Genomic DNA, 25,834 nt, shown 5'->3' on the forward strand with positions numbered 1-25,834 from the left:
ACTAGAACTGCCGTATGACCCAGCAGAATTGAAAGAGACACGTGTACCCCAATGTTCATCGCAGCACTGTTTATAATAGCCAGGACATGGAAGCAACCTAGATGTCCATCAGCAGATGAATGGATAAGAAAGCTGTGGTACATATACACAATGGAATATTACTCAGCCATTAAAAAGAATACATTCAAATCAGTTCTAATGAGGTGGATGAAACTGGAGCCTATTATACAGAGTAAAGTAAGCCAGAAAGAAAAACACCAATACAGTATACTAACACATATATATGGAATTTAGTAAATTGGTAAAGAAAACCCTGTATGTGAGACAGCAAAAGAGACAGAGATGTATAGAACAGTCTTTTCGACTCTACGGGAGAAGGTGAGGGCAGGGTGATATGGAGAATGGCATTGAAGCATGTAAATTATATGTGAAAGGAATCGCCGGTCCAGGTTCGATGCATGATACAAGGTGCTTGGGGCTGGTGCACCGGGATGACCCAGAGGGATGGGATGGGGAGGGAGGTGGAAGGGGGGTTCTGGAAGGGGAACACATGTACACCCATGGCAGATTCATGTCAATGTATGGCAAAACCAATACAATATTGTAAAGCAAAAAAATAGATAAATAAATTAATTAAAAAAAAATCTCCATGTGTTTGTGTTTCTTACAGTTTTTTTTCTTGTAACTGATATCTAGTCTCATAGCACTGTGGTCAGAGAAGACGCGTGATACAATTTCAATTTTCTTAAATTTACTGATGTTTGATTTGTGACCCAGGATGTGGTCTATCCTGAAGAATGTTCCATGTGCACCTGAGAAGAAGGTGTATTCTTCTGCATTTTCATCTAATATATCATTTAAGACTTGTGTTTCCTTATTAATTTTCTTTTTTGATGACCTGTCCGTTGTTGTGAGTTGGGTGTTAAAGTCTCCTACTATTAGTGTGTTACTGTCAATTTCTCCCTTTATGTCTGTTAGTGTTTGTCTTATGAATTGAGGTACTCCTATGTTGGGTGCACAGATATTTACAATTGTTATGTCTTCCTCTTGGATTGATCCCTTGATCATTATGAAGTGTCCTTCCTTCTTGTAATAGTCTTTATGTTAAGGTCTATTTTGTCTAATATGAGGATTGCTACTCCAGCTTTCTTTTGCTTCCCATTTGCATGGAATATATTTTTCCATCCTCTCACTTTCAGTTTACATATGTCTTGAGGTCTGAAGTTGGTTTTTTATAGAGAGCATATATATGGGTCTTGTTTTTGTATCCATTCAGCCAGTCTATGTCTTTTGGTTGGACCATTTGATCCATTCAGATTTAAGTAATTATTGATATATATGTTCCTATTGCTATTTTCTTAACTGCTTGGGGTTGATTTTGTAGATCTTTTTTCTTCTCTTGTATTTCTTGACTATATAAGTCCCTTTAACATTTGTTGTAAAGCTGGTTTGGTGGTACTGAATCCTCTTAACTTTTGCTTGTCTGAAAAGCTTTTTATTTCTCTATCAATTTTGAATGAGATCCTTGCTGGGTACAGTAATCTTGGTTGTTGATTTTTACCTTTCAGTACTTTTAAGTATATCCTGCCATTCCCTTTTGGCCTGCAGAGTTTCTGCTGAAAGATCAGCCGTTAAGTGTATGGGGTTTCCCTTGTATGTTACTTGTTGCTTCTCCCTTGCTGCTTTTAATATTCTTTCTTTGTGTTTAGTCTTTAATAGTTTGATTAGTATGCGTCTTGGCATGTTTCTCCTTGGGTTTATCCTATATGGGACTCTTTGTGCTTCTTGCACTTGATTGACCATTTCCTTTTCCATGTTGGGGAAATTTTCAATTCTAATCTCTTGAAAAATTTTCTCGTACCCTTTCTTTTTCTCTTCTTCTTCTAGGATACCTATAATTCAAAAGTTGGCACCTTTGATATGGTCCCAGAGGTCTCTGAGACTGACCTCAGCTCTTTTCATTCTTTTTACTTTATTCTGCTCTTCAGAAGTTATTTCCACCCTTTTATCTTCCAGCTCACTGATTTGTTCTTCTGCTTCAGATATTCCGCTATTGATTCCTTTTAGAGTATTTTTAATTTCAGTAATTGTGTTGTCTGCCTCTGTATGTTTATTCTTTAATTCTTCTGCATCTTTGTTAATTGATTCTTGCATTTTCTCCATCTTGTTTTCTAGGTTTTTGATCATCTTTACTATCATTATTCTGAATTCTTTTTCAGGTAGTTTGCCTATTTCCTCTTCATTTATTTGGACTTCTGTGTTTCTAGTTTGTTCCTTCATTTGTTTAGCATTTCTCTGTCTTTTCATTATTTTTTTTTAAAACTTTTTGTTTGGGGTCTCCTTTTGCCAGGCTTTAAGGAAAGTTGAATTCTTTCTTTGAAGAAGGTTGAATTCTTTCTTCTGTTTGGTTTCTGCCCTCCTAAGGTTGGTCCAGTGGTTTGTGTGAGCTTCATATAGGGTGAGATTTGTACTGGTTTTTGCCTGTTTTTCCTCTGAGGGACAAGGCTGAGTGAGGTGTTAATCTTGTCTGCTGATGATTGGGTTTGTATTTTTGTTTTGTTTGTTGTTTAGATGAGGCATCCTGCAGAGGGTGCCACTGGTGGTTGGGCAACGCTGGGTCTTGTACTAAAGTGGCTTGCTTTGTGTGAGTTCTCACTATCAATACTACCTAGGGTTACTGCTCTGATAGTCTAGGGTCTTGGAGTCAGTGCTCCCACTCTAAAGATTCAGGGCTTGATCTCTGGTCAGGAACAAAGTTTCCACACGTGGTTTGTTATGGCATTAAGTGCGATTAAAACAAATATCCAAAAATGGGAAACCAAAGATGAACCCCAGACAAATGGCAGTTACAAAATCAGGCAAATAACAATTAAAATAATGGAATATACACATATACATATACAACCACGAGCAAAGTGAAAACAGTCCAACAAAAATAAAGTACAGTAGATTGACCTCGTGAACAAAGCAAATCAAAAATTATATTTACCAGTTAAGAACAAAACTAACTTAAAGCACAAACTGGAAAACAAAACTAAAGCAAGGTGCCAAGTGGGGAATAAAACAATGAAAATAAAACTAACAAACATGTTGAGAGGAAAGGAGAGAAAGAAAAGAAGCAAAGAATAGATATGCAAAGTTAAATAGAGGTAGATAAAGATTTATATACGCTAAAGATAACTGCAAGGGGAAAAGAACAGTAGGAAAAGCAAACAAAGGAATAAATGTAGAAAAATAATAATAGGTTTAAAAGATTAAAAGAAAAAAAAAGAGGAAAACTCCGCTGAACTGCAAAAGCCCAATGTAGAAGCAGAGGTATATGACAACAATAAAAAATGTGACTGAGGGGCAAGATAAAAAAAGCTCAAAAGCTTAAATGGATTTCTTAGTGCCTGGCAGCACGAAGTGTGCAGGGTCATGGACCGCCTCAGCCGCAGGAGTTATGGCCCTATCAGAGTCTTTATTTCGAGCCTGTTGTAGCTGGCCATCAGAAGGCCTCTTTGGCCAGTCTTTCTCTGTAGCTCCGCCCATTCAGGCACTTAGAGGGCTCCCTTGCCTGGGGTCCTACTCTGTAGATCGGCACATCAGTCAGTTAAAGGGGCATTCTGGGTGGGGTCCTATCTGTAGTTCAGTGTGTCAGGCATTTGATGGGCCAGCCTCTCTGTTCTTCAGCTGCAGATGCTGGAGTGTGGGGGGAGAGAGGCTATGGTGACGGCTCCAACCCCTACGATACTCAGCTGTATTGCCGTGGTTCCACAGCTTCCTGGCTTTTCTCCACAGGCATTTCCCACCACAGTCTCCTCCCTCACACCCCCTCCATCCGTCTCTCTGCAGTCAACAGCAGCCCTTGCCCTGGGATTGCTCCACACTCCCCAAACTCCAGCTCCCAGGCGCTGTGCATTCTAGAGGACCAGCTCCTGTCTGTGGTATGTATGGCTGGGGCGAGGACTGTCTGATTCTCATTCCATTTAGGCTGCCACAGATCAGCTGTTTCACTCTCAGCCTTAAATGTTTCACCTCTGACTCAGACAATTGCCCCGATGTGGGGATTGGACCCCTGCTTCAGTTCCACGACCTGTTGAGGGCAGGTCCAGTCCTACTAACACTCCTGTTTTTCTCCCTAGTTCATTTGTCCTACTGAGTTTTGTGTGGTTCTATATATTCTTTCTCTCTGATCAAGTACTCCTGTCTACTCTCAGCTGGTGTTCTGCATGTACTTCTGTGTCTGAAGGTGTATTCCTGATGTATCCGTGGAGAGAGATGTACTCCACGTCCACCTACTCCTCTGGCATCTTGTTCTCCTCTTAATTAATTTTGAAAGGTCCACTTTAAAAATATTTTAGGAAAATAATCATTGCTTGATGATCAACTATAATAAGTAGAAACATGGAGACAAACTTTCAATCACACTAAATATACATATGGACTTGCTCAAATTAGTTTAAACATATATATATAATATACAAATATTATATAAATTGGAGAAGGAAATGGCTACCCACTCCAGTATTCTTGCCTGGAGAATCCCATTGACAGAGGAGCCTGGCCGGCTACAGTCCAAGGGGTTGCAGAGAGTCAGACATGACTGAGCAACTGAGTACATTATATATTTTTGAGGGGGTATAAGGCCTACAGATGCAATTCTGTGGTTTCTCCACACTGCTACAACATGTCTTTAAAGTGGTCAAATCTTGGGATGGATGAGTTAAGAGGAAATAATTCCATAATCAGTATCAGTTAATAAGGAATGGGTTGGATTCATGATTAAATTTTAATTTCAAAAATAAACAGGCTTCACAGTTTAGTAATGGGCTTTGAAATCAGAGGGAAGTGTGTTTAAACTCCAGTTCTAGAACTCTAAAATTCTAAACTATGACTCTTTCTAAGCCTCAGTTCCCTCATCTGTAAAACAGGTACAATAATACTCCCAAGGGTTCTCCTCAGACTTGAACAAAGCATATCTAAAAGCTTCAATGGCACCTAGCAGTTAATTAATTGTTCTAATATTGCTATTAATAGACAAAAATTTAATGTAGAATAAATAAAACTATTTTGGCTTCTCTGTTGCTATATTAAGTTATACAAAAGGGAAATTCACATGAAATGTCATTATGGTTTTTTATTCCCTTAAGCAAGTTAATTTATATTTAAAGTACTTAAAAAATAAGAATTTTTAAAAGGCACTAGATTAGGAGTCTAGATTCTGCTCCTAGCTCTACACTGGCTAACTGAACTCCTTAAACAAGTTACTTCATCAATCTAATATTCACTTAGGTCATTTGTAAAATAGTAAAATCCAGGTTATAATATTTTGATTACTAGATTAACTTTATAAAACTACAAAGCACTTCTAGTAAACTACCACATAGGGATTATTACTAATGTTATATTATCACAATAAAAATGAGATTTAACATGTACCTTATTTACATTAATTTCAGAACTTTTTCAAAAGAAATTAGAGCCAAATCTAAGTCGTAGGGCCAATCCTAAACTGTTTTCCATTGCTGGGTAGGACACAGACATTCTAAGCATAACTATCATAGCAATAAATATCAAACAAATTTCAGAGTTAAAAATGAACTATAATATATTGAGTCATTTTTATAATCATTCCACAAACTTAAAGGTAATCATCATAACACCTGGATTTATCAGAGGACACTAAATTAATAGCTTTTATTAGCATAAAATATTTACCAGGTATAGAAAGACTGCATTCTTTCTTTGAACTGATTCACTGAAACCTGAGAGTAGTTTGGTAATTAAAAAGGCAGGAAAGCTCTTCTTACTTTTCCAGTCTATGAATACAAAAAGAGAAAAAGGCAAGACTAAGTAAGTTGTATAAAATAACCTAAGACTTTAAGGGGGAACAATTACAAATAGTGGGGAACACTGGAATGGTTAGCTGCCTAAACATACAGTGATTGGAAACAGGTATCTCTCTTGTGCCTACTTTCTCATCTACAGAATAGGGATACTAGCACCTGCAGTTACTTCAGAAACATAGAGGTAAATCAGAAAATTCTTGGAATACGTATTATAAAGGGGTGGTCCTTCATGAAGCTTGATAGCCTACTTCATATTTTCTTTTAAGGGTATATTTCATTAACTTGAAAAAAAGACCTCAAAATCTGACTTTAACCTCCTTCCAAACTTACAAGCATCTACTTCAACTGGCTGAAAACACACTCACATAGATGACGGGCATATATCAATATAGATTGTTATTACTGAATTCTGAGAAAAGGTGCAAGATTACATTTTGTCTTCCGAAAATGAGAAAGGTCAATATTTGGTACACACAGGTATGTACATTTACTGTCACTGATTGACCATCACATTCTTTGCCACAAGGCCTCAGAACCCTGCACAGTAGCTTCAAGCAGCCTTAATGGATGAAGAGTTGGTACACACATTGCCTCTTATTTGCCATTTATCTCTACTACATATCTCTACTACATGGCTTTGTCTGAATTAGTATGACATGATTAATTAGTACAACATTAATGAGAACCATTTGAGTTTTGTATAACTGTGCTCAGTGCTCACGTAATAGACAACATAATTTTTTCTATACATTCTGATGTTCTTAACTACTTCATGAAACTTTGAACCAAGAGCTTAATTAAGTTCAAAGTGCAAACAAAATCAAATATGTAAATAATTCAAACTATCTTCTTAAAAAGGAGCTATTTTTGTGAGAGAAGAGGCTCATATTAGCTCATAATATTGAAAAGAGAGATCACTAAAATTCTGTCACAATTCTCCAATAATGATTAAAAATTTATTAAGACATTTTACTATGTTTTACAACTGAAAAAAAAACTTCAATTTTTTTCCCTCTCTTAAAAAGTATGATCTATATTTAATTATGTACCTATATTTTTAAAACTGTTAAGTTGTAAGAGGATATACCTAAAAAAAAAAGCCAAATGAAACAGAAACATACTAACATGAAACAGAAACTAAATACACAAAATAAACAGAACTTTATTTAGCACATCCATCAAAATCCTCTAGAGCAGGAACTATAACAAATAAGGAAAATCTACTCATCCTTCCTCTTTTAGACCAATGTGATAGTTACAAAGTGACAAGCTCTTACTGCCTTCCACTGGCGTATCTACAGACCTCTTATTCTTTTGAAATTTCCCCAACTTAAAATGGATGCAAATAAGCCAGGTGTGATTCCAACAAAAGTGATCCTGCTAGTCCCTCCTGAGTTTCCACAGAAACGTGCACAGTTGGCAACGGCAAAGAAGTTGTGTACTGGCCTCAAACTGGCTTAAAGTTTTAATACTCATTGAGTGAAATAACAATTATGGTACTTAGTAAAAACCCAATACCAAAAAAAAAAGAAAAGTGTCTTTTTTTTTTTTTTTTTACTAAAGAAACATAGTTTATACGAGTACTCCCAGTAGGTCACTTAATGTAATAACCAACATCCAGAGAAAAACAATGTAAGTTTAACCTGCTGCTGCTGCTAAGTCGCTTCAGTCGTGTCTGACTCTGTGAGACCCCATAGACGGCAGCCCACCAGGCTCTGCCGTCCCTGGGATTCTCCAGGCAAGAACACTGGAGTGGGTTGCCATTTCCTCCTCCATTGCATGAAAGGGAAAAGTGAAAGTGAAGTCGCTCAGTTGTATCCAACTCTTAGCGACCCCATGGGCTGCAGCCTACCAGGTTCCTCTGTCCATGGGATTTTCCAGGCAAGAGTACTGGAGTGGGATGTCATTGCCTTCTCCGAAGTTTAATCTAAACAGTAGTAAATACTGTGTATATCTTTCCCTTAAATAAATTCAGTATGACTCCTCATTGGTTTTACTTAAAAGTAAATGTTTTTACAGCAGTGATTCTCAAAGGGCAGTACCTAGATCAGCATCCTCAGGAAAATTATTGGAAATGTAAATTCTTGGTGCCCCATCCCAGACCTACGGAAACAGACACTCTGGGGGTGAAGTCCAGCAATGTATGTTTTCACAAACCCTCCAGAAGATTCTGGTGCAAGCTAAAGCTCGAGAACCACTGACACATAGTGTCAAATTTCAGAGGAGGCTGAATATGAAACAGAAACTGTTTATTTGACTCACTGGAACTAAGTAAGGCAAGGTAATAAAATAAAATGTAAAGGAAAACTCACTCGCCTCCTGTATTAAGTCTGTTGGCTAGTAGATCACTGTCTCACAACACATTTCCAAACACTGAGGTCTTCAGACACACAGGGCAACAATCTAACCATTTATTACTTTACAGTAAAAGAGAATAATCTTTTTGCCAATACATCAATCATGTATGTAGGGATGAGCCTGAGTTTGAGTCATGAATTTTAACATTCTTCACTAAAATTGGCCCTCCATATCTATGGGTTCTGCATCCAAGGATTCAATCAACCCATGTAAATCAAAAATAACTTAAAAAAAAAAACCCAGAAAGTTTCAAAAAGCAAAACCTGAATTTGCCACATGCTGGTAACTATTCACAGGGCATCTGCATTATATTCACAACTATTTATGCAGCCTTTATATTGTATTAGGTATTATAAGTAATCAAAAGATGATTTAAAGTACCATATGGGATATATACAAATTCTATACCATCCTATACAAAGGACTTCAGCACCCTTGGGTTTTGGTATCCATCAGGGTCATGAAACCAATTCCCCATGTAAAGGGATGGCTGTACTTGTAAAAAAAAGAAAAAAAAGAAGAAGAAGAAGAAAACTTTTTTTAAGAAACATACATGGAGAGACATCCATGTATGTATCCACTGGTGGTATGTATCCACTGGTGGTCCAGTGGTTAAGAATCTGCCTGCCAACACAGGGGACAAGCCACCTCAATGAGAAGTCCAACAAGAGAGTAACCCCCACTCACTGCATCTAGAGAAAGTCTTCACACAGCAATGAAGACCCAGCACAGCCAAAAAAAAAGAAGAAGAAAAAAAAAAAGAATCATACATGGATGCAGTTCCTCCTCAGTATCTAACACATTAGAGTTTACACACTACAAAATATTCTTTTCATTTTTCCATTAACTTCTGTATATATATTTGTAATTCCTTCTCTATTTCCTTTAAGACAACAAACAGCACTTAAAAAAAAAAACACAAACAAACCCAGGTAGTTTTTAAAGTAACCAGAGAGATATAATGGAGAAAAACCACTGGGTAAATCAAATATGCCACATACCATTAAAATCAATGAATTCAAGCCAGCTGAAGTTTTCTGAAGGTCATAATTTAAAATAAATTGCTAAATGCCTTCAGTATTTTTTGAATAGTTATTTATTTTATTTTTGGCCGTGCTGGGCCTTTGTTGCTGTGAGTGTTTCCTCTAGCTGAGGAGAGCAGGGGCTTCTCACTGTGGCGGCTTCTCTTGTTGCAGAGCATGGGCTCTAGGGTGTGCCGGCTTCCTTAGCTACTGCACATGGGCTCAGCAGTTGTGGTGCACTGGCTTAACTGCTCCAAGGCCTGTGGGACTTCCCAGACCAGGGACTGAACCAGTATCTCCCACATTGTGTGGAGGATTCTTAACCACTGGACCACCAGGGAAGCCAAGTACCTTCAGAATTACACCTGCAAAATGCACTTTTAAAATCATGTTTTATGTGAGTTGACGATCTGTCACAATTTACAAAGAAAAAACCTAGGAAATTCAAAGCAGAATGTTTACCTACACCAAGAATCATTTTGTAATCTGTTTTATGATAAGAAGCATTATGAAATTTACTCAAAGGTCAGATTCTTTACTTTACAAACAAGGCAGGAAGCAGAAAAGAAGATACATTTGACTTGTTTTCTCCTGCTTGTTATTTTCGTTTCTCAAATTAGGAACCACTTGAATTATAAGAATGTTTTTACTCAAATATTCAAGGGAAAAGTTTTACTTAAGGGATAAATTCAAATCTCAATTTCTAAGCTTACCATATTTCCAGCAATCCATTCTCTTGGAAAAAGAAATATAAAGAAAACATACCTAAGGTCATCATTATTGTCTTAAACTGTTAAAACAATTCTCCATCAAAGCAGCAATACAGAATAAATGTAAGTAGGAAACTGATTCGCAGGCTCCTCGTCTCCTCTGTCAAATATTGGTGTTCCTTAGGGCCTCTCCTTGGTCCACTTTTGACTATACCAGTGACTGCCAAAGTGCCACTAGTGGGCCAGAACTGATCCAGTATTATCAATTTCATTGACTTTGATGTTTGACTGCAGGCTACATACTAATGGTCCACACTGGTTGCCATTCCCACTCTCCCACTTGGATAAAGGCAAGATCTGAAAGATTAACTAATCCCCCAAGCTAATGACTCGTTCAGGAATGAACTGTATGTTGGGGAGGTTTTTGTTACCATTTATTTGTGAAGTTAAAAACGAGCGTATGTATACAAGAACTTTACTCAAATTTGGTCGACAAAATCAAGGAAAGAGCTCCTGAAGTTTTATGGGATAGTTATTCTCACTTTGAATATAGACAGTAAGTGGTGACTCTCCTCTCTTTGGACACGAACAAGGAAGCATATTTTCCTGGTTGCTGCTGGAAGTTGTTTTGCAACCATAAATAAAAGAACCTGAGGGCGCAGCAACCCAGAGTCCAGTTCTACCATCTCTAAAGCGTCTGACCTTTTAATTATGTGAGCCAAGTCAAATGAGATATTTGGGAGTGTGTGTGTGCACGTGTGTGTATACATGCACACGATTTTCTAACATGAATGTGAGAGAAAACAAGTAGGACTGTGGAAAAGGCATGTCAGATCTCAGGAGCTCCAAGTCAGCAGCACTTCTACAGGGTAGCTGGACTTCATTTTGCCCAATGTGAAGGGACGAGAGCCCCTAAAGTATTGCCACTCAGATAATCTTCTACTATCCGAGACCATTTGGGAGACAAATGAAGCTATTAAAATTCTCCATTTTAAGCTTGAATTTACCATTAAACAGATTTTATTTTCACTTTGGAAAAATTCCCCAATAATAAGCTAATATGCTCAATGTAAAAGAGAGAAGCACCAACTACCTCCTCTCACCCTAAAAAAATGAAACTTGAAAAAAAGAAAAAACAGTATTATATTGTAGACCACTCCATAAAATCTCCTTATACTTAAAGAGGCCATAAACCTCCAAACATTTCACAATTTGGGTTGAGCCCCTTCTTATAAACATACCATTCTTTTGTAGTAAAATCTCAATACTTAGAGAAAAATTAGGAAGATGAAAAGTACAGGCCATTAAAGAAAATAAAAGTGGCACAACTGATCTTAACATAATCAGCTTATACATACTACCACCGAACATTTTCAAGGTTTTCCTTTATCGTTTAACAAGAATAGTTTAAGTACCACTGTCCTCTATCACTAGGTTTAGAATTGAATCTAACATAAAGGTAAACTTTATCTCTCCTGGTTCTTACAAACAACAAAGGATGAAAATTGTAGAGTTTTAGAACAAGAGAAATGTTAACAATAATCAATCTAATCCCTTCGTTGTACATACTAGGAAATTGTGTGCAAGGCTGTGTGATTTATTTTGAAATACTCTCGTGAATGATGGCACAGCTGAAATTCAGATCCATTTTCTGATTTTTGGTTCATATAAGTGTTCTTCACATTGACCAAGTTCTCTTTTAGAAATGCAAAAATATTTTCTAACAAGAATTTTACAAAATCACTTTTTAAAAAGTAACCAATGTCATGTTAATCATTTTAAGTATACTGACTACTGATCATTATTCTCTAAAGATCACTTTAAAATAATGTTTATACATATTCATCCAATAATTTGTCCACTCAAAAAAAAAAAAAACTTTTAAGAAATTAAGAACTTCCTTGGTGGTGCAGTGGATAAGAATCCATCTGCCAATGCAGGGGACACTGGTTTGACCCCTAGTCCAGGAAGATTCCACAAGTCTCAGGGTAACTAAGTCTGTGCACCTCAATTACTGAGCAAGGGCACTGCAACTACCAACCCTGTGTGCTGGAAGTACTGAAGCCTGAAAACCTGCAGCCTGTACTCCAAAACAAGACAAGCCATCATAATGACAAGTCTGCACAACACAACTAGAGAATAGCCTCCATTTGCCTAATAAGAGAAAAGCCCAAGAAAAGCAACAAAAACTCACCACAGTCAAAAATAATAATAATAAAAAAAGTAAATTATTATGTACAGGGTTCTATACTCTGTTCTATGAAGCCAGAAAGATCAGACATGAAAAGCTATCAGACTGAAAACAATCAGAATGAAAAGCTAGGACATTAGAAATCTATAATTTAAGTAAAGGTTAAGAACTGTTTTTACTTTTAAAAGGGAACAAACATACACATATTTTAATACAAAGAGAAAAGGTAGTTTTCATAAAATTTTAAGATTCCTTAATAATATTGAAAACCTATAAATAACTAGATATTTATGTAATAACGTTTATTCTAAAAACTAGATAAAACGTTTAAATTCTGTAACATCATTTGGGGTTCTTAATATTACCTTTCAGGTTTCATATCTAAGATGCTATGATCCTTTGCCATTATCTCTTGCCTCCTGCTTATTTAACTTATACATTATACATTAACTTATATATAATGTACAGAGTACATTATGCAAAATCCCATGCTGGATGAAGCACAAGCTGGAACCAAGATTGCTGGGAGAAATATCAATACCTCATATAGGCAGATGACATCACCCTTATGGCAGAAAGCAAAGAGGAACTGCAGAGCCTATTGATGAAGGTGAAAGTGGAAAGTGAAAAAGCTAGCTTAAAGCTCAACATTCAAAAAACTAAGATAATGGCATCTGGTCCCATCACTTCTTGGCAAACAGATGAAGAAACATTATAAAAAGTGACAGACTTTATTTTCTTGGGCTTCAAAATCACTGCCAATGGTGACTGCAGCCATGAAATTAAAAGATGCTTGCTCCTTGGAGGAAAAGTTATGACAAATCTATACAGTGTTATTAAAAAGCAGAGACATCACTTTGCCAACGAAGATCCGTATAGTCAAAGCTATGGTTTTTCCAGTAGTCATGTATGGATGTGAGAGTTGGACTACAAAGCAAGTTGAGCGTCAAAAAATTGATGCTTCTGAACTGTGGTGTTGAAGAAGACTCTTGAGAGTCCCTTGGACTACAGGGAGATGAGACCAGTCAATCCTAAAGGAAATCAACCCCGAATATTCATTGGAAGGACTGATAATGAAGTTAAAACTCCAATACTTTGGCCACCTGATGTGAAGAGCTTACTCATTACAAAAGACCTTGATGCTTGGAAAGATTGAAGGCAGGAGGAGAAGGGGACCACAGAGGATGAGATGGTTGGATGGCATCACCGACTTAACAGACATGAGTCTGAGCAAGCTCCAGGAGATGCTGAAGGACAGGGAAAGCAGGCATGCTGCAGTCCATGGGATCACAAAGAGTCAAACACGACTGAGCGACAGAACAACAACAACCAACCACTTGTCTCCTATGTGAAAAATCTAGATTTATAATTCAACAATGTTTAGTTTCACAGGCTGAATACAGGATAGGGTAAAAATCAGGGTAATTTACCTTACCCAAGTCAGTAAAAGAAATTTAAGTTATGACAATCTGGTCTGCTTTTCACACCATCATAACATTAAAATAAATTTCCACAAAATGTAAGGCCATGTTAAGCCACCACGTAAACATACTCTCTAAATGCAGACCTCTGAAGTTTGTAGGTCATCTGCTCAGCGGCTCTACGGTGGGGTTAATGGCGAGCTGCTCCAATACGGCTTATGCCACAGGCTGTGTGACCAGGTAGCGCACCCAGAACCCCTGCCCCTGTGGCACGCCACTCGTACCTCCGCAGGAGACTCAAACATAGGTCTGGCTCAGTATTCTTCAGTCTTCAGTAATACTTCAGTATTCTTGCCTGGAGAACCCCATGAACAGTATGAAAAGGCAAAAAGATAGGACACTGAAAGATGAAGTCCCCAGGTCGGTAGATGCCCAATATGCTACTGGGGGAGAGGGGAGAAATAATTCCAGAAAGAATGAAGAGATGGAGCCAAAGTGAAAACAACACCCAGTTATGGATGTGATTAGTGATGGAAGTAAAGTCTGATGCCGTAAAGAGCAATACTGCATAGGAACCTGGAATGTTACGTCCATGGATCAAGGTAAATCAGAAGTGGTCAAACAGGAGTTGGCAAGAGTGAACTGATACTTTAGGAATCAGTGAACTAAAATGGACTGGAATGGGTGAATTTAATTCAAATGACCATTATATCTACTACTGTGAGCAAGAATCCCTTAGAAGAAATGGAGTAGCCATCACAGTCAACAAGAGAGTCCGATATGCAGTACTTGGGTGCAATCTCACAAATGACAGAATGATCTTTGTTCATTTCCAAGGCAAACTTCAATATCACAGTAATCCATGTCTATGCCCCAACCAGTAAAGCTGCAGACACTGAAATTGAATGGTTCTATGAAGACCTACAAGACTTTCTAGAAATAACACCCAAAAAAGATGTCCTTTTCATCATAGGGGACTGGAATGCAAAAGTAGGAAGTCAAGAGATACCTGGAGTAACAGGCAAGTTTAGCCTTGGAGTACAAAATGAAGCAGGGCATAGGTTAACAGAGTTTTGCCAAGAGAATGCACTGGTTATAGCAAACACCCTCTTCCAACAACACAAGAGAAGACTCTACAAATGGACATCACCAGATGGTCAATACTGAAATCAGACTGAAGCAGCTAAAGATGGAGAACTTCTATAAAGTCAGCAAAAATAAGACCAGAAGCTGACTGTGGCTCAGATCACGAACTCCGTATTGCCAAATTCAGACGAACATTGAAGAAAGTAGGGAAAACCACTAGGCCATTCAGGTATGACCTAAATCAAATCCCTTATGATTATATAGTGGAAGTGACAAACAGATTCAAGGGAATAGATCTGATAGACAGAGTGCCTGAAGAACCATGGACAGAGGTTTGTAACATAATACAGGAGGCAGTGATCTAAACCATCCCCAAGAAAAAGAAATGCAAAAAGCCAAACTGGTTATCTGAGGAGGCCTTACAAATATTTAAGAAAAGGAGAGAAGCAAAAGGAAAAGGAGAAAAGGAAAGCTATACCCATTTGAATGCAGAGTTCTAAAGAAGCGCAAGGAGAGATAAGAAGGCTTCCTCAGTGATCAATGCAAAGAAATAGAAGACAACAACAGAATGGAAAAGACTAGAGATCTCAAGAAAATTATAGAGATACTAAGGGAATATTTCATGCAAAGATGGGCACAATAAAGGACAGAATGGTATGGACCTAACAGAAGCAGAAGATTAAGAGGTGGCACGAATACACAGAAGAATGAGACAAAAAAGATCTTCACAACCCAGATAACCATAATGGTGTGATCCCTCACCTACAGCCAGATATCCTGGAGTGCGAAGTCAAGTGGGCCGTAGGAAGCATCACTACTACTACTACTACTACTACTACTACTACAAAGCTAGTGGAGGTGATGGAATTCCAGTTGAGCTATTTCAAATCCTGAAAGATGATGCTGTGAAAGTGCTGCACTCAATATGTCAGCAAATTTGGAACACTCACCAGCGTCCAGAGGACTGGAAAAGGTCAGTTTTCATTCCAGTCCCAAAGAAAGGCAATGCCAAAGAATGTTCAAGTTACCACACAATTGTACTCATCTCACATGCTAGCAAAGTAATGCTCAAAATTCTCCAGGCTTCAACAGTATGTGAACCGTGAAATTCCAGATGTTCAAGCTGGATTTAGAAAAGGCAGAGGAACCAGAGATCAAATTGTCAATATCCATTGGATCATAGAAAAAGTAAGAGAATTCCATAAAAACATCTACTTCAGCTTTATTGACTACGCCAAAGCCTTTGACTGTGTAGATTACAACAAACTGTGGAAAATTCTTCAAGACATAGGAATAGCAGACCACCTTACTTGCCTCCTGAGAAACCTGTATGCAGGTCAAGAAGCAACAGTTAGAACCAGACATGGAACAACGGACTGGTTCCAAATTGGGAAAGGAGTACGTCAAGGATGTATAACATCACCCTGCTCATTTAACTTACATGCAGAGTACATCATGCGAAATGCCTGGCTGTATGAATTACAAGCTGGACTGAAGACTGCCAGGACAAATATCAATAACCTCAGCTACACAGATAACACCATCCTTAGTGAAGAAGAACTAAAGAGCCTCTTGACGAAAGTGAAAGAGAAAAGTGAAAAAGTTGGCTTAAAACTCAACAGTCAGAAAACTAAGATCATGGCATCGATTGCCATCACTTCATGGCAAACAGATAGGGAAACAGCAGAAACAGTGAGGGACTTTATTTTCTAGGGCTCCAAAATCACTGCAGATGGTGACTCAGCCATGAAATTAAACACGCTTGCTCCTTGAAAGAAAATTTATGACCAACCTAGACATCATATTAAAAAGCAGAGACATTACTTTGCCTACAAAGGTCCGTCTATTCAAAGCTATGGTTTTATCAGTAGTCATGTATGGATGTGAGAGTTGGACCATAAAGAAAGCTGAGCGCTGAAGAGTTGATGCATTGAACTGTGGTGTTGGAGAAGACTCTTGAGAGTCCCTTGGACTGCAAGATCAAACCAGCCAATTGTAAAGAAAATCAGTACTGAATGTTCATTGGAAGGACTGATGCTGAAGCTGAAACTCCAATACTTTGGCCACCTGATGCAAAGAACTGACTCACTGGAAAAGACCCTGATGATGGGAAAGATTGAAGGCAGGAGGAGAAGAGGACGACAGAGGATGGGATGGTTGGATGGCATCACTGACTTGATGGACATGAGTTTGAGCAAGCTCTGGAAGTTGGTGATGGACAGGGAAGCCTGGTGTGCTGTAGTCCATGGGGTCACAAAGAGTCGGACATGGCTGAATGACTGAACTGAAGTGCGTACACCGGGAATTCAATGACAGTCTCATGGTTAGGACTTGGCACATTCATAACTGAGGAAGTGCATATAATGGAATTTTATGACAGTCTAATGGTTAGGACTTGGCACTTTCACAACCGAGAGCATAGGTTCAAACCCTGACAGTAATTAAGATCTTGCAACGTGTCATGGCTATAAAAAAATTTTTAAAAAGTGCACAAACCACCACAGGGATATATACCAAGATCATCAGCCTTATAGCCTTTGTGATTTCTTTTCCTTCAGTCTAGGATGCTTCTGCCCAGGTAGCTTCTTTTTGCTATTCCAGTCTTGGACTGAAAGTCATATCCTCAAAGAAGCCATCCCTGACCATGCAATCTAAAGAATATTTTCCATCCCTGTACCAATCCAAGACTATCATGTCACGCCATTTTGTTATTTGTTCTCATAATTTTAACTTACTCCATTAAAAGGCAAGGGCACATTTCATGCAAAGATGGGCACAATAAAGGACAGAAATGGTAAGGACCTAACAGAAACAGAAGTGATTAAGAAGAGATGGCAAGAATACGCAGAAGAACTAAACAGAAAAGGCCTTAATGAACTGGATAACCACAATGGTGTGATCACTCACCTGACAGCCAGACATCCTGGAGTGTGAAGCCAAGTGAGCCTTAGGATGCATTAGTAGGAACAAAGCTAGTGGGGGTGATGGAATTCCAGATGAGCTATTTAAAATACCAAAATAGGATGATGCTGTTAAAGTGCTGCACTCACCATGCCAGCAAATTTGGAAAACTCAGTAGTCGCCAAAGGACTGGAAAAGGTCAGTTTCATTCCAATTCCAAAGAAGAGCAATGCCAAAGAATGTGCAAACTACTATACAATTGCATTCATTTCACATGCTACCAAGGTAATACTCAAAATCCTTCAAGCTAGGCTTCAGCAATACGTGAACCAAGAACTTCCAGATGTTCAGGCTGCGTTTAGAAAAGGGAGAGGAACCACAGACCAAACTGCCAACATTCGTTAGATCATAGAGAAAGCAAGGGAATTCCAGAAAAACATCTACTCCTGTTTCACTGACTATGCTAAAGCCTTTGACTGTAGGGATAACAACAAACTGTGGAAAATACTTAAAGAGATGAGAATACCAGACCACCTTACTTGTCTCCTGGGAAACTTGCATGTAGGTCAAGAAGCAACAGTTAGAACTGGACATGGAACAAGGGACAGGTTCCAAATTGGGAAAGGAGCACAACAAGGCTGTATATTGTCACCCTGCTTATTTAACTTACATGTAGAGTACATCATGCGAATTGTGGGCTGGATGAATCAAAAGCTGGAATCAAGATTCCTCAGATGTGCAGATGATACCACTCTAATGGCATAAAGTGAAGAGGAACTAAAAGCTGGCTTAAAAATCAACATTCAAAAAATGAAGATCATGGCGTCCAATCCCATCACTTCATGGCAAATGGATGGAGAAGTGGAAACAGTGGCAGATTTTATTTTCCTGGGTTTCCAAATCACTGTGGACAGTGACTGCCAGAATGAAATTAAAAGATGCCTGATCACTGGAAGAAAAGCTATGACAAATCTAGACAATGTACTAAAAAGCAGAGACCTCACTTCGCTGACAAAAGTCAGTGTAGTCAAAGCTATGGTTTTTCCAGTAGTCATGTACAGATGTGAGAGTTGGACCATAAAGAAGGCTGAGTGCTGAAGAATTGATGCTTTCAAATCAGGGTGCTGGTGAAGACTCTTCAGAATGCCCTGGGCTGCAAGGAGATCAAACCAATCAACCCTAAAAGAAACCAACCCTGAATAGTCCTTTCAAAAGGACTGATGCTGAAGCTCCAACACTTTGGCCACCTGATATGAAGAGCTGATTCATCAGAAAACACCCCGATGCTGGCCAGACTGAAGGCAAAAGGAGTAGGGGGCAACAGAGGATGAGATGGTTCGATAGCATCACCAACTCAATGGACATGAGTCTGAGCAAGCTCCAGGAGTTGGTGAAGGACAGGGAAGCCTGGCGTGCTGCAGTCCATGGGGTGACAAAGAGTTGGACACAACCGAGCGACTGAACAGTAACAAAAAAGGGCAAGCTCTCTGTGCACAGGTATTTTTTCAGTCTGTCTTATTCACAACAGCAACCTTAGTGAATAGTAGAAGTATTTCTTAAGTGAATGAATGGAAACTAGGAAGTCAGTATGTATCAGATCAGGGAAAGCAGCTTAAGTCCATGATAAAACAAATTCCTTGAAAGAAATTATTTCTGAAAAAGACAGGACTATGTGTTCAGAGCATTTACTGATTTTGAATAAAAGCAGCCCTCCTAACAAAACCCTACTGAAAGTATACTCCCTGATAGCAAATCTGAAATATAACAGTTAAAAAAAAATTTTGTTTACCAAATATTTCTTTTCAAAAGTCAGGGCCACATAGGAGACTCAGTTCAATTCAGTTCAGTGGCTCAGTCGTGTCTGACTCTTTGCGACCCCATGGAGTGCAGCATGCCAGGCCTCCCTGTCCATCACCAACTCCTGTCCATTGAGTTGGTGATGCCATCCAACTATCTCATCCTCTGTTATCCCCTTCACCTCCTGCCTTCAATCTTTCCCAACATCAGGGTCTTTTCAAATGAGTCAGCTCTTTTGAAAGTAGGCCAAAGTATTGGAGTTTCAGCTTCAACATCAATCCTTTCAATGAACACTCAGGACTAATCTCCTTTATGATGGACTAGTTGGACCTCCTTGCAGTCCAAGGGACCCTCAAGAGTCTTCTCGAAAACCACAGTTCAAAAGCATAACTGCTTCGGTGCTCAGCTTTCTTTATAGTCCAACTCTCACATCCATACATGACTACTGGAAAAACAATAGCCTTGACCAGAGACCTTTGTTGGCAAAGCAATGTCTCTGCATTATAATATCTTGTCTAGGTTGGTCATAACTTCCCTTCCAAGGAGTAAGCATCTTTTAATTTCATGGCTGCAGTCACCATCTGCAGTGATTCTGGAGCCCCAAAAAATAAAGTCAGCCACTGTTTCCACTGTTTCCCCATCTATTTGCCATGAAGTGATGGGACCGGATGCCATGATCTTAGTTTTCTGAATGTTGACCTTTAAGCCAACTTTTTCACTCTCCCCTTTCACTTTCATCAAGAGGCTCTTTAGTTCTTCTTCACTTTCTGCCATAAGGGTAGCGTCATCTGCATATCTGGGGTTATTGATATTTCTCCTGGCAATCTTGATTTCAGCTTGTGCTTCATCCAGCCCAGCATTTCTCATGATGTACTCTGCATAATAAGTTAAATAAGCAGGGTGACAATATACAGCCTTGACGTACTCCTTTTCCTATTTGGAACCAGTCTGTTGTTCCATGTCTAGTTCTAACTGTTGCTTCCTGACTACGATTAGATTCAGTTTAAGCTTTCTCATTCTATTCTCCATATCTCTTAACTTCTCTTGCATATCTTTCATTACTTCAGCTGCTTAATTTCTTCACATCTGTCATTAACTCACTCTTCAAAAAGTACCTTATCTACTATTTAACTTGTTCATTGTATTTATTTTTTTCTTTCTAGAGATTATCTCTTTGCCAAATCTGCTTAGTAATTTTCACAGCTGGTTACCTGCTCAAGATTTCAATCTGCTTTTATTACTAAAACATTTAAAAATTAATTTAAATAGTAAACCTGATTTTAATCAGTCAACTTCCTTGAAGTCTGTGGGAGGCAGCAGTGAGTCTACTTCTATTGCTGATTGTTTTGCTGCAACTCTGAGGTTGCCTTGTTTCTTCCTAGGTTCTGTAATTTTGGGGTATAGACTCATATTAAGAATACTAATCTGGAGAAGTCTGCAAAGCATGGGTTAAAAGTACATTCCTTCAGAAAGGTCATACATTTGCTTCTGCTCAACCTGAGGCATTTATATCTTGGGAGCACTTTTATTTCTTGGCTTTGGGTTTCCCAGATCACACAGGTAGTATAAATTTGAACTTCAAATTCATATTTAAAAAGAGCTAAGTATATATAAATTCTCAGGACAATCTGTCCATAGGTGTAAAGAGAAACAAGCCTTCACTGCAGTACTCTGCTGGTGGGTAAATTTTCCTGGCCTACCCTTTTGCCAAGTATGGGTTGATATTGCTGTTGCTGTTGTTGTTCAGTTGCTAAGTCATGTCTGACTTTTTGTGACCTCATGTACTGTAGCACACCAGACTCCTCTGTCCTCCACTATCTCCCAGAGTTTGCTCAAACTCATATTCATTTAGTCGGTCATCTGATCTAACCATCTCATTCTCTGCAGTCCCCTTCTCCTTTTGTCTTCAATCTTTCCCAGCATCAGGGTCTTTTCCAATGAGTCGGCTCTTCGCATCAGGTGGCCAAAGTATTGAGCTTCACCTTTAGTATCAGACCTTTCAATGAATACTCAGGGTTGATTTCCTTTAGGATTGATTGGCTTGATCTCCATGTAGTCCAAGGGACTCTTAAGAGTCTTCTCCAGCACCACATTTTGAAAGCATTGATTTTTCAGTGCTCAGCCTTTTTTATGATCCAATTCTCACATCTGTACATGACTACTGAGAAAAGCATAGCTTTGACTATACAAGACCTTTGTCAGCAAATTAAGGTCTCTGCTTTTTAATACGTTGTCTAGGTTTGTCATAACTTTCCTCCCCGGGAGCAAGCATCTTTTAATTTCAAGGCTGCAGTCACTGTCTGTAGTGATTTGGGAGCCCAAGAAAATAAGTCTGTCACTGCCTCCACCTTTCCCCTTCTAATTGCCATGAAGAGATGGGACCAGATGCCATGGTCTTAGTTTTTTGAATGTTGCTTAGGGTGTAGGCCTTTTGTAAGAGTTCCAAGCTTTATGCAGGGATATGAGCTCCGTTTCTCCACCCTGAAAAGCCTAGTCTTCTGTCTAGAATAGACATTAAATCACAAGGGTCTGGAGTATGGTTTGCACAAAGGCCCTTATGCAGCTCCAGGGAGAACTTGGTGACCATACATTTTCTTCTTCATGGATTCTGTGGAAATCCCTCACATATCCTTGGGTTTGCACAGAAAACATGTAAAGGAATGTTATAGGCATTTTGTAGGATTTTTGTAGAATTTCTCTGAATAATCCATTATAGTGTCAGAAGTCTTTGAGAGTAAGTTTTAAAATAAACAATTTCAATCCTCAAAAACAAGCTCTAGGACTTCCTTGGTGGTACAGTGGATAAGAACTCCACCTGCCAATGCAGGGGACACAGATTCAATTTCTGGTCCAGCAAGAATTTCACATGCCACAGAGCAGCTAAGCCCATGAGCCACAACTACTGAGGCTGAGTTCTAGAGTCCATGAGCTGCAAGTACCGAAGCCCACGTGCTGAGAGTCTGTGCTCCACAAGAGAGGCCACCAAAGCCAGTCCACCACAAAGAAGAGTAGCCCCCACTTGCTGCAACTAGAGAAAGCCCACGTGCAGCAACGAAGACCCAGCACGGCCAAAAAATAAATAAATTTAAATTAGAAAAACAAAAACATGCTCTCAGTTGATTTGCTTAGAGCAATTGCTGCTCTGTGTTGATAGTACAGTGTATCCTCTATCATAGCTCTTCCTTTACTCCACACTCTCGTCACTGTGATTTAAAGTCTCCTCCTCTGCCCTGATTTTAACAGACATTTCTAGCGCTCACTACCTTAAGGTAATGCATCAACAATGACATTATCTGAGTGATTCTTGCCTTGGCTAGAACAGGAAAGTAAGAATCAGCAGACTGTTTCCTTAGCTTCACTAAGATGATAAGGGTCAAGCACAGTGACATGGTTTACAAGATACAATCTGTAATTTTTAAAGAATGGAGATCTGCAAAAGATTTTGAAGACTACTCTTAACAGGACAGTAAGAATGGCAACTTATTGGCTGATTCTGAGCCACATGTCACAGTAATCTAGATGGTTGTAGCTTAAACTTGGATAGAAAATGTAGGGACAAATTCAACATGTTTTTTAGAGGTAAAACTGACCGGTGTCTGATTTGATGTGAGGGATAAGAAAGGGATTGCTTCTATTAGGCTACAGAAAATGAACTAGAACAGAGATGAAAGTTACAACAAGGTGACATATTTCAAGTTAATATTAAGGACTATTTTAAAATTATTATATACTTAAAAAAAAAAGGAATGATTCCAATTACAGCATTCACAGTTAAAACTTTTTCATTATATTTCATTTGATGTGTACCAGGAAGTCAACTGCAGCAATGCATCCAGGACTCCTACTATCTGGCTATAACTTTCTCTTCCAACCTGATCTTTACCTATTCCTTTACCTTTCCTTAAGGCCAGTAAAATGGAATGACTCACACTCCCGATTTTCTGTGGCGGCTCTGTGTTTCCTCTCCTTTGCTCCACGTGCTCCTGCAGTCAGAAACCCCTCTGAGTGTTCACAATCCACTCATCCCTCACGATCTAGCTCCACTGCCGCCTCTTCAATGAAGCCTGCCGCAGACAGCCTTCTGGAGAGAGTGTGGTTGCTGCCCAGGCACCCAGCTATGTCCGACTGCGACCCCACAGACTGCAGCATGCCAGGACCCTCTGCTCCTCCCTTGAAAAGGGCATCTGTGCCTTAGTCAACTCTGGAACTTTCCTAAAATCTACCACAGTGCCTTATCTGTAGGCACTGAGAAATGAATACTTGATGGGGATGCTAGACAAAAAATTAAATTCCTAAAGGGAGGCTGAGCTTGAACTCTGATTTCCCATCTAATTTTTATGATTTTGTGATTCTGTAAGGCCTCTATTAAAATAGCCTTAAGACACATCTAAAGCACTATTTGTTTTTAGTATGTTGAACATCTATTGAACAGTTTTCTTGTACCAGATACCATGTTAGGTAGGCTTCAATGTGATCTGATTTAAACTTAAGAAAATTCTCTGAAGCAGTTATTTTTTGATTTATTTTATAGATGAGAAAAAGTAAATTTAAGCAAACTGTCCTAATTCAGATGCTATAAAAGTGGCAGAATAAAGGCACAAACTTTAACTTTAAGCCTACTGCCCTTAAGCCAACATCATAGACGCCAATCGATTTGGAATTTAATTTCCACTTCTACATTCAGCGGGCCTGGGGTGAGGACAGGGGAGTCATACGTTATTGCATCTCGTGATCACCCCAGGTGATTGATTCAGGTGGCCCATACTTGACAAAGCCACCTAGAATGAAGATACTAGTATTGTTAATATATGCGGGAGACCCGGGTTCGATCCCTGGGTCGGGAGGATCCCCTGGATAAGGAAATGGCAACCCACTCCAGTACTCCTGCCTAGAAAATTCCATGGATGGAGGAGCCTGGTGGGCTCCAGTCCATGGGATCGAAAAGAGTCAGACACGACTGAGTGGCTTCACTTTCACTTTCTACATAAAGCAAAACAAAGCAACTCATCTACTTAGTGGGGTCAATTCAATTTGACAACCATTTATTTGTTATTCGTTTGTTATTTGTTATCTAATGTTATTCTTAGAGCCTATCACTGTATGTATTAGAGGTCATGGTAGCCTGGAAAAAGACTCTATAGCTTAACGCTAAAGATGAAAACATCATGTTATTTCCCAATTTTTCATTAAAATGTCTCTTTTAAGAGAGAAAAATAAGCTCATACTGACAGATGCTCTTCTTCACAAGCAATGTTCTATAGGAGCAGGGTTTCCCACTTTTGCCTCCAAATCAGAATATGGAGAGGTAAGGACTGCCTACAGGACAATGTGTAAGATCTTAGTCTCATGAAGAAGTTTTTCAGTTTTGGACAGTGGGAATGGCAAAGTGAGTATACCATGGTATTTTCAAATACCTGAAAAATAAACAAGAAATATATTTTAGATCCTGATCATTATTATTCTGTCAAATAACAATGGAAAGCCAGAGATACAACATGGTCTAACAGAAAGCAAAAAGAGTGGAAACCAGAGCACTGGGCTTCTATCTCTCACGGTGATTCGAAATAATTCACCAATCTGTGAAATACTCTGGTGTTTTCAGATTAGAAATATCCAAATGGTTGTCAGTTAACATAAAAGACATCAACATTAATTACAATTTGGATATTAACTTTAAGACATATACCAGTTAAGTAGAAAGTTGGATCATTAAGGAAATAAAAAGGAAGAGAAATTGTTTTAAGGCCATGAACACAAAATAGGATAGTTAGGGGGTAAATTGCTTGGCCAAAATCCCTAAGAACAGTGAAAAATAAATATTGAAGAGTCTGGGCTCAACACAAACTCTTCTTTTTCTTTTTTAAAACAATACTTTTTCTATGAATATAGAAACTGTTCATATGGTTCAGAGGCCTCACAAAAATTGGCCAATTTAGATTTGGCCAAATATTTATGATTCAATGGATATCCAATAAATATTTTTGAATAAAATTTAAGTTGAATAAAATTCAGTTCCTTCTGTCAAAAAGCTCACAATACAGTGGAAGAGGGAGTAAGTAGTGTTTCAGTACCTGATACTATGTGCTATGAATGAGTAATACATTAAGATAATAACAGGTTAATGCTCAATAAGTATTAACATGTGCCAAGGACTATTCTAAGTATTTGACATATACTATTCTCACAAGCCTATTAGGTAAGTTCTATTATTACTCTCATTTAACATATGAGAAAATTGAGTGATTATAAAGACATTTAACCGCCCAAAGAGACCTAACCAGCAAAGAGTGGAGCTTAAGTTTTACTACCTAGTTTATCTCTGGAGCAAGTCCTGCATTTAAACTCTTACTTGAGACACTAAAGGGGCCAAGAAGAGCTACAAATTATAAATCAAACAAGAAAGTCAGAGCAGGATTTGCTGAGCAGAACAAGTGAAATAATGAATACTGGGGTGGAAAAGTATAGAAAAAATAGAACATGACAAGGGAAAGTGGTGTGATAGTCACAAGTTCAGGAA

General features: G+C 38.6%; 1 protein-coding gene across 6 annotated transcripts in view; it reads right to left on the minus strand.

The window, feature by feature from the left end:
- The window catches only part of POU2F1 (POU class 2 homeobox 1), a 183,342-nt gene that overhangs the window by 96,423 nt on the left and 61,085 nt on the right, over positions 1-25,834 (minus strand). For 4 of the 6 annotated variants that reach the window (XM_081489272.1, XM_081489273.1, XM_081489268.1 and 1 more), the window contains exon 2: positions 5,701-5,801. The exons of the other annotated variants lie outside the window; for them this stretch is intronic. The gene's annotated coding sequence lies outside the window, so the exon portion shown is untranslated. The remainder of the gene's footprint in view (positions 1-5,700; positions 5,802-25,834) is intronic. 6 annotated transcript variants of the gene reach the window in all.

Source organism: Giraffa tippelskirchi, chromosome 5, assembly GCF_054371585.1.
Source record: "Giraffa tippelskirchi isolate mGirTip1 chromosome 5, T2T-mGirTip1v1.2.pri, whole genome shotgun sequence".
NCBI classification, from domain to species: Eukaryota; Metazoa; Chordata; class Mammalia; order Artiodactyla; family Giraffidae; genus Giraffa; species Giraffa tippelskirchi.